The sequence below is a fragment of the Ceratotherium simum genome, chromosome 4, assembly GCF_057802395.1.
Source record: "Ceratotherium simum simum isolate JZ-2026a chromosome 4, ASM5780239v1, whole genome shotgun sequence".
NCBI classification, from domain to species: Eukaryota; Metazoa; Chordata; class Mammalia; order Perissodactyla; family Rhinocerotidae; genus Ceratotherium; species Ceratotherium simum.
The window spans coordinates 39,385,563-39,401,041 of NC_141903.1; the positions used below are offsets into that span (position 1 = coordinate 39,385,563).

At 44.3% G+C, this 15,479-nt stretch overlaps 1 long non-coding RNA gene across 1 annotated transcript; it reads right to left on the minus strand.

The window, feature by feature from the left end:
* Positions 1-1,874: 1,874 nt before the first annotated feature.
* LOC147917266 (uncharacterized) lies at positions 1,875-14,433 on the minus strand. Its single transcript, XR_015551961.1, has 3 exons — positions 13,590-14,433; positions 10,546-10,762; positions 1,875-6,792 (listed from the first exon to the last, which is right to left on the minus strand). It is a non-coding gene; the product is annotated as an uncharacterized LOC147917266 (long non-coding RNA).
* Between the last annotated feature and the right edge of the window lie 1,046 nt (positions 14,434-15,479).

The following is a 15,479-nucleotide window of genomic DNA, read 5'->3' on the forward strand; positions in this document are numbered from 1 at the left end:
AGTCTGCTTGAATCCCTAAATCTGAGTCTCAGGAGGATGGCTGGAGACACACCCCATCTTTAATGCAAAAGCCTCGGGTAGGAAACAACTGGATAGTGAAAAATGCGTATATGGGGCAGAAGATGAGGTGGAGACAGCACTGTCCTCTGCTCAAGTGCAGCTCTAAGGAGCTACCTTCATTGGCTGTTGGTGTGTGACCCTTGATGATCCCTTTGTTTCAGACCCAAAACAGCATCACAACAACCCAGCTTCTCTTCTCTTCACTCTGAGCAGCTCGTCCCTTTCGTATCAAGAGCTCTTTGGGTGGGACGGCACCTGCTGCACAGTTGGCCCGTCTTCCTTGTGTCCTGGTTTTTGAAAGCTTCCATGTAGGGCGAGGCAGAACAGCTGGGCTTTGAATGTGAGCCTCATGTGACCTCCCCAGACCCCAGGGCTGGGGAGCTAGAGAGCTGGCCTATTCTCCAGGAAAGTAGGGGCCACTTCTCCCTCCAGTGGCCCAGGGCTCTTGTTCTCTCCTGCTTCTTCCACCCTCGGCTATAACTGAGACCCCCTTTCTTCATGGGCCAGGGAACTCCAGCTCAAAGAGCTACAGCCATTTTGGGCTCTGTGTTTAGAAGGAGACCATTCAGAACCCCTCAAAGACCCGTCTAGAAGCCAGTAGTCCCGGAGATGCGTGAATGTGTCCTTGGAACGGGCAGCTGGTGACCTTGTGGGGCTGGAGATCCTGGCTCCTGACCTCTGGGGTGGGCATGGGGTTGGTGGGATGGGCTGTCTTCCGGGTAGAGAAGGAAGAGGATCCTGCCAATCCTGAGAGCTGGACCAGTGAGGCCAAGCTGTTCCTTCCATCCTTCTCTTGTTTTTCTTACTCGCATTGTGTCCCCAGAGACAAGCACTGTGCCTAGCATGGAGTAGGGGCCAATGAAGAGATGGTGAGTCAATGAATAAGGTGTAAGTGACTCACATGGCAGTTGTCCCAGGAGAAGGACACTCAGAGCCCAGAAGCTCTTCTTTCTTCTGCTCTCCTGGGGCTGGTATGGATGGGCGGGGTGGAGCCACATGAAGTTAGGGTGGGCTAACCTAGCAGACACACACTGGCAAATTCTTCACATCACAAGCGGCCATCCCCTTTAGGATCTTTAACCAAGTGCCTCCACCCCCAGTATTGCAAGAACACAGGTAGTAGGTAAAGCAGCCCGGCTCCCCACATTCATCCCCACCCTGAGGCCCCACAACTGGCACGTGATGATTTCTCTGAGCCTCAGTTTATTCATCTATAAAATGGAGGGTTTACAGATAATATTACCTACCTCACAGGTGAGAAAATATTAATTGTAAAGACGCCATTAACTATACACATTAATTAACCACACATACAGTTAAAAACAAGACAATAGGCCCCAAGAGAAGTCACTTATGCTAAGCCCCCTGTCTCCAAACTGAGAGTTAATTACAGTTTTGGCCTTTCCTAGAAATGGAATTTTAAACCAGTTAATCAGAAATCACATGATCAGCACCAGTGAGGTAATCTGCCTGACAGACCCCTGCTGTCCACTAAAGGAAAGAGACCTTGCCACAACCAACCCACATTTTGCTAGTATAACTTCCTTGTTCCCGTAACCGTCTGCTATTTTGTACAGCTCCTCGGAGCGCCTTTCTACCTGCTAGATTAGATGCTGCCCGATTCATAAATCATCGAATAAAGCCAATGAGATCTTCAAATTTACTCAGTTCAATTTTGTTTTTTTAACAGTTTATATGTTAGCTAACATACCATTAACTAAGAATAAATGGTATTACCACGTCTTCCCCTACACCCCCACAGCCCCACCCCCAACCCCCCAGACGCCCTCCTCCCACTCTCCAACCCCTTTCCTAGCACAGTTCTTGGCACGCAACAGGTATTCGATACGTACTTATTGAAAGAATAAATGAATGAATGTTCAGAATGATAATCCCACCACCTCCTTTCAGGCAGGTGCTAACTTTCCCTATTTCCCCAGGCCAGGGAGATCCCTCTGCTTTCCAGAAATGGGTGTTTAAGCTCCAGACACTCAGGCATTAAACTGAGAAAATAAACCCAACCAAACTCTGTATTGCATCTATCTCCCTGGCTGCTGTTGGTGAATCAATAAGTAGACATCTGGAGTAGTGCTGAGCCAGATGTCACTAAAATTACCAAGTCAATGGCTTTCCTTCACCAATGTTGCTTCTTGCATATTTGCATAATGGTACCAAAGTAGCTGCCTCTGACCTTGTCAGGAAACAGAATTCCTGCTGGGCTCCAGATGTGGCTGGCAGGACCCCACTCTGCTTCCTGCTCAACATGACCTGGCCTCTAGGGAAACAGAGCTTTGCCTTTGGAGCCCAAAGCAGAGACCAAGAGAGCCAGACACCCCTTTTCTGCCGGCTCTGTCCTGGCAGATGTGGCCCATTTCTCTGATAGTGGCTCTTAACCTGTACCGTGCATCAGAATGACCTGGGAGGCTTTGAACAACTGCTGGCTCCACCCCCGAGTTTCTCGTCCAATAGGTCAGATTTTCATTTCTAACAAGTTCCCAGGGGATGTTGCTGCTCCCAGGACCACACTTTGAAAAACACTGGTCTAGGGCAGTTCTTCCAAATCTGCTGGGACACTTACCACTCAAAGTGTGGCCCCTGGACCAGTAGCATTAGTGTCACCTCAAAACTTGTTTGAAATGCAAAATCTGATGCTCCATCCCAGACCTACTGAATCAGAATCTTCCTTTTAACAAGCTTGAGAAGCAGTGAGCTGTGGGGGTGTGGTGTTAAATACGCTAATTCCTGGGCTTCACCCTGGCCCACGTGAAACAGAATCTCACAGGGTACGGCCTAGAAATCTGCATGTGTAACAAGGTCCCCAAGGGGTTCTTACACATGGCAGTGTCGGAGAACCATTGCTCTGCACATTAAACCCACCCGGGGAGGTTTTGAAACTACTGAGGCCCCGACTCCCTTAAGACCAATTAAAATCAGAATCTCAGGCCTTAAGGTCCAGGTTTCAGGATTCAAGAAGCCCCACAGAGGGTTCTGACACGCAGCAGGATTGAGCACCACTGACTGCTCTGTGTGTTGTTGCTGAATACACGCCTTCCCCTTGGCTACTAAGGTAGTAGTTAGAAGAGTCTAGAGTCAGAGTTGGGTCAGAATCCTGGCTCCGTCACTTATTTAATGATGCCTCCTTGGGTAAATTAGACAACCTCTCTGAGCCTCAGTTCCCACCTCTGTAAACTAGAACAATGATAAGATAATAAATGAGAATGAGTGCAAAATACCTAGCACAAGGATTTGTTCACAAGGCCTTCAGTGAGAAGGGGCTGTGATTATTATGACCGCACTGGAGGGTGGGATTGGAGGAGCTCCAGGGACCTTTGTGGCCCAAGCTCTCTCTCCAGCCAGCCCTTGGCTGCTATAAGACAGAAATGGGAATACTTCAGTGTTTTAAAATGCAAAGGCGGTACTCATTCCCAGAAGGCCCTGTGAATGCTCACAGGTTCAGCTTATGGGGATCGTAGTCAGTCAAATGTAGTCCCACTGTGTGTGGCTGTCTTTGGGGTGACAGATAGCCCACCATGGAGGATGCCCTGGAACACATGTGGAAGAGGGATGCGGCCAATCCAAGAGAGTTCCACCCCCCCAGCTCTCAGTTATTTTGGGACAGTTTTAGGGGTGGGGAATCATCCCACTTCCTGAGGGAAGGGCCTTTACCCGCAGAGCAGGGCCTCACAGGGCCTGGCCCTGAATGCCAGTCCCAGAGATGCCATCTCGGCCAGAACATAAGCTTTCCATGGAGCAAGGGCAATTCAGAGGCCTCTGCCGGTGCTGAGTGAAGAAAAGAAAACTAAATCCACAAGATTATTCCCAAATATGATTTTTCTAATGTTGAAAATATAGTTAGAAAGATAGTTAAAAGTCTTTTGTTCTTAATCGTTCACCAGTTTAAATGCCTATATTAGTTGTCTATGGCTGTGTAACAAGTTACCACAAACCTAGAGGCTTAAAACACCACCAAATGTTTCACAGTTCTGTGAGAATTCTGTGGACTAGACTGAGTTTTCTGTTCAGGGCCTCATGGCATCTGTGAGCTCTTGCCTGGAAGTTCTGGAGAAGAACGCATTTCCAAGCTCCTGTAGGGTGGTGGAATCCAGTTCCTTGTGGTTGAGGTCTGAGGTTCCCATTTCCTTGCTGGCTGTGGGGGTCGGGGCTTGGGAGGGTCTGCTCTCTGCTCCTAGAGGCGCCTGCATTCCTTCTCACCCAGCCTCCTCCATTTTCAAAATAGCAACTTTGCATCTAGTTCTTCTCAGGCTTCAATGCTCTCTGACTTCCTCTTCTGTCATCAGCCAGAGAAAACTGCTTCTAAAAGGTTTTGTGATTTGCTAATACTCTATCCCAGTTGGTGCGTTATCTTTTCATTTTGTTGATAGTTTCCTTTGCCTTGCAGAATCCTTTTAGTCTGATGTAGTCCCATTTGTTTATTTTTTCTTTTCCTTCCCTTGCCTGAGTAGACACAGTATTCGACATGTCTCATGACACTGTGCTCTACCACACTTGGGAATGTAGGGGAGGAAGACAATTCGTCTACCCTCTAGGTCCTTCTGGTTGGTCTAAGAATTAAATTGACATGAAACAGAATAACAGGAGAAAATCAAACAAAGCTATATAACATGTATACACAGGAGAAACCCAGGAAAGCTGAGTAACTTGCCAGAATGGCCAAAGCCACCACCTTAAATATCATCTTCAGCTAAAGACATAGAAGGATGTTGGGGGTACTGGTTGGGGACTTCAACGGGGAGGAAGGCAATTTACATGGAGATGGAAAAGCAAATGTTTGTTAAACAAGTGTTTACTGGGCCGGCTATAGACAACATGACCCGAGATACAGAACTTTGATAAAAATGAGCTTGTTGGTGCCTTTTTGTCTATCACACCTATTTTACATTATAGTATAGTTATCTTATGGTATTAGCTCCTTCCTGGAACAAGTCTTCTATCTTAAATTCTTTTAGGCAGTTAGGGGGAAGGGCAAAGTTTCTTTCAGAGTCTTTTGTCTTTAAAAATAATCAAGGTAAAGAGACACATTTTGGGGTGGCCAATTCTGATCTCCTATAGGCTCGCCTTTCAAACTTTAAGTTTCACAGTCCAGAAGCTCAGTTGGTAGATTGTTTCATCTCACTGAACCAGTCTCTTAGTTCTGGCAACAGGTCAGTCCAGTTAAATTCATCAGGGGCAGTGATGCAGGTGGGCACCCAAGGTTAGGCCTCTGTTATGTAAGCAAGTAATCAGGTATTTAATAAGAAGTATTTCTATGGAAACAAACAGAAAAACAAAGTTAATGGTTGGAGCAAATTGTACACTATTTCTGAGCCCAGAAGATAGTCAGTCAAGAAGATTTCTAGATGTCAGGGTTGAAGCATCTTTTGCAGTTGGAAATGTCTCTGATGATGTCAAGGGGTGTTCAGGTATCCTTTTGAGTCACTTATCTAGCAACAGGCATGCTATCTTGATGATCTCTACAAAGTTTGTATCAAGTTTTCCAGCCTCAGTTTGCAGGGCTTCAGGAACAGGGGTGGTTTCAGTTCTCAATGATTCCCAAAGAAAATGATGGAAAAAATTAAAAACATTAGTTCAGCGATTGTAGCCAGATATTTCAGGAAACTAGAAGAATTGAGGATCCAGTCCAGCTTATAGGCATAAAAGAAAAACCTCAAAGACAATTAACAGAACTAGAATCTAATATTTACAAATGCATATTATAGTTTTCTACTGAAACATAATTTTTCTTTCTAAAATCACCTTTATTTTTACTAAAGATAGCCAAATTAAGACTCATTGGTTGGCAAAATAAGTTTAGTTTCAATAAACTTGGCCCAATTACTTACAAAAATACAGTAAGAATAGCAATTGATCATATAGGCTTTTTAAAATTTGCTTTCCTGGAACTTTTTATAAGGAATCTCAGATTGAACTTTATAGGCCTCTTGAGGTCAGGAAAACCAAGCCAAGGACTTGTCATCAGACTCTGCCTTTAATAATTATAGATTTGGGTGAACCCTCTCTTTTCTTAAGGTTCCCAAAATATCTTGGGGTTCTTTGCACCTGCCAGAGAAGTGACCTTCTTTACTTACCTGGCAGGGTTGCTGGGAACCCTGTAAACAAGGTACCAGGCCAATATTTCCAAGTGGCTTTATTCCATAGAGTCCAATCTTTGTTCCTCAAAAGCTGTCTGGTCATATCTGAGTCTATGTATGTTTTTCTCAAATATGATATTCCAGTCAAAGCTTTGGTAATATAACCAATGTTTCTAATTGTGTCCTGCTATAAGGCGAACAGATTTTTATTGAACTTATGCAAATAACTATATTGTCATGAAAAGAAGAATATTCACTCGCTAAGAGTTTCCAAATTCTGGAGGGATCAGGTAGGGGGAAAAAGATAAATGTTTCAATTCTATTTACAAAGCTATAATTTACCAAATTGCTATAAGCATAGTTAGCTTAAGAGAAAAGAGAAAAAGTTTTCCTTAAATCTGAAAAAACAAAACATTAAAAAAGTCAGCAATATTTCAAATGAAAAATCATAAAAATTATAATGATCTTCATCAGTTCATTCAGTCCCATATAATCAACTCTTGATCTTGATTTTTTATCAGCAGTTTCATGAAGTCATCTCCATTAGAGTTCTGTAATTTCTTACACAGTTCAGTTTTATGATCTGAAAGTTTCAGAAACTTGTATTCTAGAGTAAGTGTCAGAGTCCTTTCCATGAATCTCTCTGAAGATGAAACATATTTGCAAAAGCATCAGAGTAAAACAAAACTATCTGTAAATGCCAAAAGACTTAAAAATGGCAATTGACAAAGAAACTTGGTTATTTCTGTGACATACAATACTTTAAAATAATAACCAGAATTATGACTGGTAACCAGGACAGATCAGAATTTTAGGAATGTTATATAATTTCTGAAACACTTATATCAATAACATTTACCCACATAATATCATAGGTCTCTATGAAACAATGCTTAGTTATCCATCTAACCATGGTGATAATTAAAGATTTTTAGATCAATGCAGAAAATTAAATAGCTGTAAGAAAAATCTTAGCACCTGTGATTAAAGACCTGATAAAAACAATATAGGAAATTTATTCTGACAAAACAAAAACTTTTCATAACCTATTTACCAAGAGCACACTAAAAGTTTAAGAAAATTATCCTTTTAAGAGAGGGAAAATAACCAAATTTTAATTTTGCACCAGCTTACTTTTGAAATTTACTCATTTACTTAATTAAATTCATTTTAATCTTAGCCAACTTGACCACGCACAAAATTCTTTTTTCAGAGTTCTTTTTCACAAACCCTTTATAACTTATTTTAACAAATAAAAATGTCTATTTTTCTATACCCTTTTATTTTTAATGAAAACATACATCTTACTTTTCTTGAATACTATGATGTTTCCCTTATTAATTTTTGTAGCCTTAATCACATATATTAATTAGAATTTTAACCCTTAGAAATCTTAATTTTTAGTGTAAACTAAGAAGTAAGCAACTATGAACTGTCTTTTACATTAGCAGTCTGTGGCTTGGCAAGTTTATAAATACTTTTTATAATTTCCAGAAACATGTTACTTCATAGTACAATCTTTTAATAAAACACAAGACGTTTACCAATAGACCCAAACACCTTTTAGTTTCTCTGTAATAAGATGCCAAAAGTATATAAACTTATATTTAGTAATTAATGTCTAATATTTTATTTCACATGAAAATGATTTAGATACTCAATGAATTTTTATCATTTAAATTAACCTAGCAAAACTTCAAAGTTTCAAGTTACCAAAGAGATTTTGGAAGCTATTTTAAGTACACATGCGATAAACTATAATTATTGCTAAAAGTTTACATATAAATTCTTATCTCACTTACATCTAAATCATTTGCTCCCAACAATTATGTTTACATTACCAACGAAAACTTCATGAGACATTAGACAAAATTATCTATTATTTTAAGTTATTATTTTTGTTAACCAGTTTTGTAAGGGATAACATCAGCTTATTTGACCAACAAACGTAGAATAAAGGCTGCATAGACTTGCATTATATCCAATGTTGATAACTCTGAGGACATGTCTATTTTAATCAAACCAACAAACCTGAACAAGCTTTTGTTTACCAAAGATTATCTCATATCATGTTAACTTGAAAGACATTTGGGTTAGTTTCTTTTACATTTAGAAATAATTTATGTAAGGGCTTACTTTAAGCCAATTAAACAGAGCTCTTAATTTTGGTCATACCATCCAGAGGTAAAATAACACATATATAACATACATATAGACACAAATACACAAAGACTCACAGCTATTGTTTTAAAACTTTAGAACAATGTACCACACCTTTAAAAGTCTGCACAAAGCATTTAACAAAGGCCCTCTTTCTAAGTGTACCCTAGACCAATTTACCTTGGACGGGGGGAGTTTTTATTATCTTTTTTATTAGCACTTGATATTAGTCTCTAGACTACATTTCCTATGGTGTGGGCTCAGGCCATCCTATTGACTTTCCTTTAGCATGTTTAATTAACATTGACTGAAGGGCAGATTTATATGCTGTATCACAATCAGGCAGAGGAAATGTTCCCCAGTGAAACACAATGTCTATCCCCACAATACAATTTATAATACAATCACGCCAAAGAGATGTAATCACTTAATTCCATCAACTCTTATACCTCTAATCATAGTTTTCATTAGGACTTTATCAATAGGACTTCATCGTATAATTTTGGATAGGGGAAGCATTCCCAGCCAGATATAATGTCCATTTTTGAAACACATTCAGGCAAAGTTGATATAATCTCTTTACACAAAATTAGCTCAAACATTCTAACCTTTATAATCTTATCAATACTTATACATTTACACTTTCTCAATTTAATTGTAGCCTGAGTCAGTGTCTTAAGGCTAGTCATTTTTTTTGTGAGGAAGATCAGCCCTGAGCTAACATCTGATGCCAATACTCCTCTTTTTTTTTCTTTTTTCTGAGGAACACTGGACCTGAGCTAACGTCCGTGCCCATCTTCCTCTACTTTATATGGGATGCTGCCACAGCATGGCTCAACAAGCAGTGCGTTGGTGCACGCCCGGGATCTGAACCAGCAAACCCTGGGCCACCGCAGCAGAGTGCGCGCACGTAACCGCTTGCGCCACTGGGCCGGCCTGGCTAGTCATTATATTTTTGTATTTCCCTTTTAATTTAGTCTTTTTATAAGTACCAATAAAACAATTACGACGAGAGCTCTCTAAGAAATTGTTTCTTTTTTTGTCTTTTTTTTTTTTTTTGCTGAGGAAGATTCACCATGAGCTAACATCTGTGCCAATCTTCCTCTATTTTGTATGTGGGTCACTGCCACAGCACAGCCACTGACGAATGGTATAAGTCCATGCGGGGGGAACCAAACCCAGGCTTCTGAAGTGGAGCGCACCAAACTTAACCACTAGGCCATGGGGCTGGCCCCTCTTTGTTTTCAATTTACAAGTTTTTCCAATTTAAATGATCCATCGTCTGGCCGTTGACAAGTAGGATCTTAATAGCAACGCAAAACAATAAGCCTTTTACAGCTTAACCATGGACACAAGAGGCGTCCCCGAAAGAGTGCAAAAGAAGCAGCCCTCACAAGATTCAGAAAGTTTATTCCCAAAAATAGTCTAAGAAAGCAAAGACCTTTGTTGCACAGGCAGAGTGCGTTAACAAGCAACAAAGACTGAGACGACAAAGGCCCCTAATGAAAGCAATTGGGACCCCGATGACAAATTCGTCTGAGAGCTGACATAGCCGGACAAAGAGAGTGCGTCTTGGAACCCCAGTCTATTCAATTGGACACCAAGATGTACGTCAGTATGCGCATCTGCTGGGTGGTGGAGACCAGAAATGTCACAAAGCTAAGCTCTCAAGACACAGAACAAGAGAAAAGAAAAAACCTCATTTTACATTCACAGTAACAGCTTTCACTAAACCTTGGTTCTCCTAGAGCCAGATTAATACCTAGGTGGGATGTGCCACAGAGTTGGTGAATGTGTGTGGTTTTAAAGAGTACCTTATCATTCCATGGACATTTTCTTGACATTGGTGGGGGACCAGTATCATCTACCCCCTTCCGTGACCAACTTATCCTATCACAGGAGTCTTCTTGAGGTGACAAGCACCCTAATGCCTCTTAATTGCCTCACCCGTGCCCACCAAATTTGCAGCCTCTTTGGCTTCCAAGATGCCCTTAGCAACAGCTTTCACCTCATGAGCACTTATAAGTGCCTGCACCTTGCCCTATGGTTTTTCCTTTTTATGACAAACAACAAAAAAGACAGAACAAGGAAAAACAATGACTGTCTCTGGGAGGAAAAGGATCAATAAACCAATGAGTACTCAAACCAAATTTCCTAGAGTCGCTGAGTCCAAGAAGCTAGCTTCAGCAATATTTTCTCATGCTAACCTAAATTTAGAAAAGGAAACAAAACTTACCACTCTCGCTTCCATCGGACCCTGCAGGCAGAGATCTGGGAGACTGACATGGTAAGAACTCCTACCTCCTGCTGGCTCTTGTCAGGGGTCCAGGATCTCTCGGCTTCAGCAGTCCAGGAGTGAGCAGCGTTCAGCCAGTTAAGTTTCGTCCCATCCTCATCCGAAAACTGTAGGTGTGGAAGACAAGTCCTCTACTCTCTAGGTCCTTCTGGCTGGTCTAAGAATTAAATTGACATGAGACAGAATAACAGGAGAAAATCAAAGTTATATAACATGTATACACAGGAGAAACCCAGGAAAGCTGAGTAACTTGCCAGAATTTTTATTACCTAAACAAAAATGTTACTTAAACAAAGCTGCCACCTTAAATATCATCTTCAGCTAAAGACAAAGGAGGATGTTGGGGGTACTGGTTGGGGACTTCAAAGGGGAGGAAAGCAATTTACATGGAGATGGAAAAGCAAATGTTTGGTAAACAAGTGTTTACTGGGCCGGCTATAGACAATGTGACCCAAGAGACAGAACTTTGATGTAAATGGGCTTGTTGGTGCCTTTTTGTCTATCACACCTATTTTACATTATAGTATAGTTATCTTATGCTATTGATTACTTCCTGGAACAGGCCTTCTATCTTAAATTCTTTTAGGCAGTTAGGGGGAAGGTCAACGTTTCTTTCAGAGTCTTTTGTACTTAAATATAATCAAGGCAGGGTCCGGCCCCATGGCCTAGTGGTTGAGTTCAGTGCGCTTCGCTTCCGCAGCACAGGTTCACGGGTTCGGATCCCAGGCACAGACCTACACCACTCGTTAGCCATGCTGTGGCAGCGACCCACATACAAAATAGAGGAAGATTGGCACGGATGTTAGTTCAGGGTGAATCTTCCTCAAGCAAAAAGAATCTTCCTCAAGCAAAAAGAGGAAGATTAGCAAAAGATGTTACCTCAGGGTGAATCTTCCTCAAGCAAAAAGAATCTTCCTCAAGCAAAAAGAGGAAGATTAGCAAAAGATGTTAGCTCAGGGCAAATCTTCTTCAGCAAAAATAATAATAATAATAATCAAGGCAAAGAGACACATATTGGGGTGGCCAATTCTGACCCTCCACTGAAGTGTCTGGGTTTACTTGGTGTGTACTTGCCAATGGAGGAAAAATACAGGCTGATGTGACAAAGACTAAGCAGGGGAAGGTGTGGAGAGGAGAGAGGTGGCCCTTTAGACATAGTGTTCAAGGAAGGGAACTCTGAGGAGGTGGCATGTGAGTTGAGTGTTAAAGAGTGAGATTGGAGGGTGGGGAGATCTCTGAGGAAGAGCAAAGGAGCTAGAAAGGCAATGCTTGAGGAACCAGAGAAGGCAATGTGGCTGTAACAAAGCCAGGGAAGAAGAGGGGGCACCAGGTCCATCAGAAAGGCAGGCGGGCACCAGATCATCCCAGGAACAGACTCTAGGTGGGATTCTGAGAATGAGAGGTGGTCTCTCAGGGTTCTGAGCTGGAATCCACGTGATCTGCTCTAGGGTTTACAAAGACGGGGGATTTCTTACTGTCCAGGGGCATTTGCCCACCAGGGGGAGCGCCTGGAACGCACCCACTGAGTCCTCCCCTGTCTGCTGGCCTTTCTCATTCCTAAACCCAGGCTCCAGGCCTGAAAGCCAGGGCTCAGATCAGAGGCTGGCAATGGATTGGAGGGAAATGATTGTTGGCAATTACTTTGGTAACTGCTTACCGAGCCTACTGTGTTCTGGGCCTAAATGAGGCACATTATTACAGCATAACTTCCCAGGCCTCCATCAGGTACATACTGTTAATAGGCCCATTTGGGGATGGCAATTTGGCAAGCACAGTTTTAAGTGTGTTTGCTGCTCAGCCCAGCAATTCCATTTCTGGGAGTTTAGCCTCAAGAAATACTTGTCTACGTTCGAGAAGAGGCTTGTGTAAAAATGTTCACTGGAGCACTATTTGTAAACTAGTGAGAAAACCAGAAACAGCTTCAACGTCCAGCTCTACCAGGGGAATGGCAAAATAGATCCTGGTTCGTGTACTCTTGGGGAGCTATTGCCAATAATGAGAGATCTCCAGACACTGTCGTGGGACCATGTCCCAAACACACTGTGAAGCTTCCCACAGAGCCGGTGCAGCGCTGTCCCATCGTATCAAACAAAACACAGCCATAACCAAAATAAAGCTATATCTTTTTATTTACCTTTGTATGTAAATTTATAGAAAGAGGACTAGAAGGAGGCACAGCAAACTTTATAAAAATAGCTGTTTCCTCTGGGCAGGGGTCTGGATTGGTAGTTGGGATTAGGTCGAGGGTGGCTTTCATTACTGTACTGGTTTTAATTTTTCATGTGGTTTTTGTTTCATACAAAATGAATATAAAAAAGCCAATTAATGAAAAGTTTGAACTTGAAGTCCTGCAGCTAGGAAGTGGAGGAACTGGGATTCAACCCAGGTTGGGGACAGCACAGCTTCTAGTATAATGCTGTCCTACTCTCCCCAGTCACTCACTCAACAGTCACTCACTCAACAAACGTTTATTGAATGTCTCTGTGGACAAGGCAGTGCTAGGTACAGGGAAACAATGAAGAACAAAATGGAAGATCTCTGTCTAGTGGAGTTTACTGGTTCTTTGAAATATTTTAAAGCAAGACAGGTGGACAGACAGACACTACAGGTAACTTTTCCCCTTTCCGGAGAGCTCAAACTTTGGTTCTGTGCCTGAATAATTGTAACTTTTACAAAGATAATTACTTTTTGTAATTCCTAACAGGTTAGTGACTTAAACTCTGAGTCTCAGTTTAATCATCTGCAAAATGGGCAACATTACCATCTTCACGGAGTTGTTCTGGCCATTAAATGAAGTGAATGTTTAACCCAGAGCTTGGCACTGTGGTGTGTGCTCAGCAAACAGAGACATTCTCATTATCCTTGAGGTCCCAGGCCTCTTGTTAGCAATTGTATGGGTAAGGTCTCCATCCAGTTCCTGAATCCAATAAAAGGAAAGAAGTGTAGACAAGGGGGTGGGGTGGGGGACAGGAGAAATGACTCACCTCACCGTACTTTACCCTTGACAGGGAGATTCTCGCGAACTATGAGGCTCTAAAGTCTTGGGCTGCGGGCTTCATCCTGGGCCCAGGGTCCTGATAATCGTTCATTAATTCACTCACCTCCCCATCTAAAAATCATTTGCTGATCAGGAGCCCTGTGTCCCCAGGGTCCAGCACAGAGACGAAACGAGCTGGCCTCAGCCCTTGGCAGGCTCACAGGCTGCTCGTGGGCGGTTTTATGAAGGGTCTTGGGCTCCCCCGGTCTGCTCTGGGACACCCTGAAAAGCTTGTAGAAAGAGAGGACATCTCGGCCTTATGGCTGCCTGACCCAGGCCGGCGGCGCTGATGTGCTCACTCACGCCCTGGGCCCTCCGCTCGCGCAGGGGATTCTTCCCTTTCCACGCTTTCCGCGGTTCGGTGCGCAGGACGCCGGCGAGGAAAAGAAAGGCATTCCTCGATCCGCGGACGGGCTCTCGGGACACGGAGCAGGGCGGGCGGCGGGGTGAGGCAGAGGGCTCGGAGGCGTGGAGCAGACGCAGCCCGCCCCGCCACGTCACTCCCTCTCGTGTTGAGACGCTGCGATCGCCAACGGTATCCCGGGTCGGCTTTAGCTCAAGCGGTTACTTCGCAACTCGTCAATTGTTCTGATGTAATCCCATCTGGGGTTCGAGACCCGCGGGTGCTTTCTGACCCTTTTGTGCCAAACTACTCGGAATTCTGTAGAATTATTTCTCTGAGGATTTCAAAGTATGTTCACCATGGCTTTCATTTTGCCTAATTGCTTAATGAAGCCGTTGATAACATTAATTGGGGGCCCTTTGATGACCTTACGGACTATATGGAGAGGGTCACTCCTGGGCCCGGACTCGGCCCGGTTCTATAGCAGGACCGGCTGACCAGCCTCTGCGATACGTGCCAGCAGGAAACAAAACAAAACAAAAAGCAAAACAAAAAAGCGCGCAGCGGGAGACTCCCGGTCAGGGTCAGAGCCCGGGACCTTCAGGCTGCGGTGTGGATTCTGGATTTCATCCCAAGCACACTGACAGAGCCTCCGGAGCTTGAATAACAATCGCTGCCGTGTGCCATTATTTTATCCGTAGACTATTTTCTTCGCGTGTGCCGCGGTGCACAAGGGCCTGCTCGATCGACCGCGGCTGGGACACCTCCCCCTCCTTACCCTCCAGCCGCCCCGGGGTTTTCCTTCGGGGCCTTGAACGCCCCCAGTGCCTTGCTGCGGCGGTGCCCGCGCTGCTTCACTCTCCTGGAACCTTCCTCCGCACGCCGCCCTCCCAATCCAAAGGGGCTCTTCCCTCTTTTCCTCCTGCCACCCTGACTGGTTTCCTCTAGAGCGCTGGCACCATTTCCAGACATTTTACGTGACCTTGTTTAACGTGGGGCTCCCCTCTAGAAGAGGAGCGGCCCGGGGGCAGGGGCCTTCGAGCGGCGCCGCATCCCCGGCACCTCGCACGGTGTGGGCTGGATCGAGCCCCGGCTGAGTTAACGCACAAAGACGCACAGGCATCGTTCATATTAACTTCCTGTACGTGGAGTTGCAGGCTCAGGACTTGCATGTCTCCGGGGCTTTAGATACACGCGTCGCCGAATTCCCTCGGGAAAGGTCGGGTTGGTGTGGGGAAGGGGCCTTGGTTCTCAGCGGAGGAAATCCTGCGACCCCGGGGAGGCCGCGAGTGTGGGAGGGGGCGGGAGGTGTCAGGGCCGGAGACAGGGGGTGTCAGGGCCGGCCGGGAGGCCATCCTGGGGGCGCTCTCTGCCTACAGCCACGACTCCTCCCTTTTGGCCCTCGGAGCCAGTTGGGGATCGCAGACCAGCTGTCCGACCTCGCCGTCCGTCCCTCCTGGCTCCGGGATCTCCCGCGGTCACGCCGCCACGTTG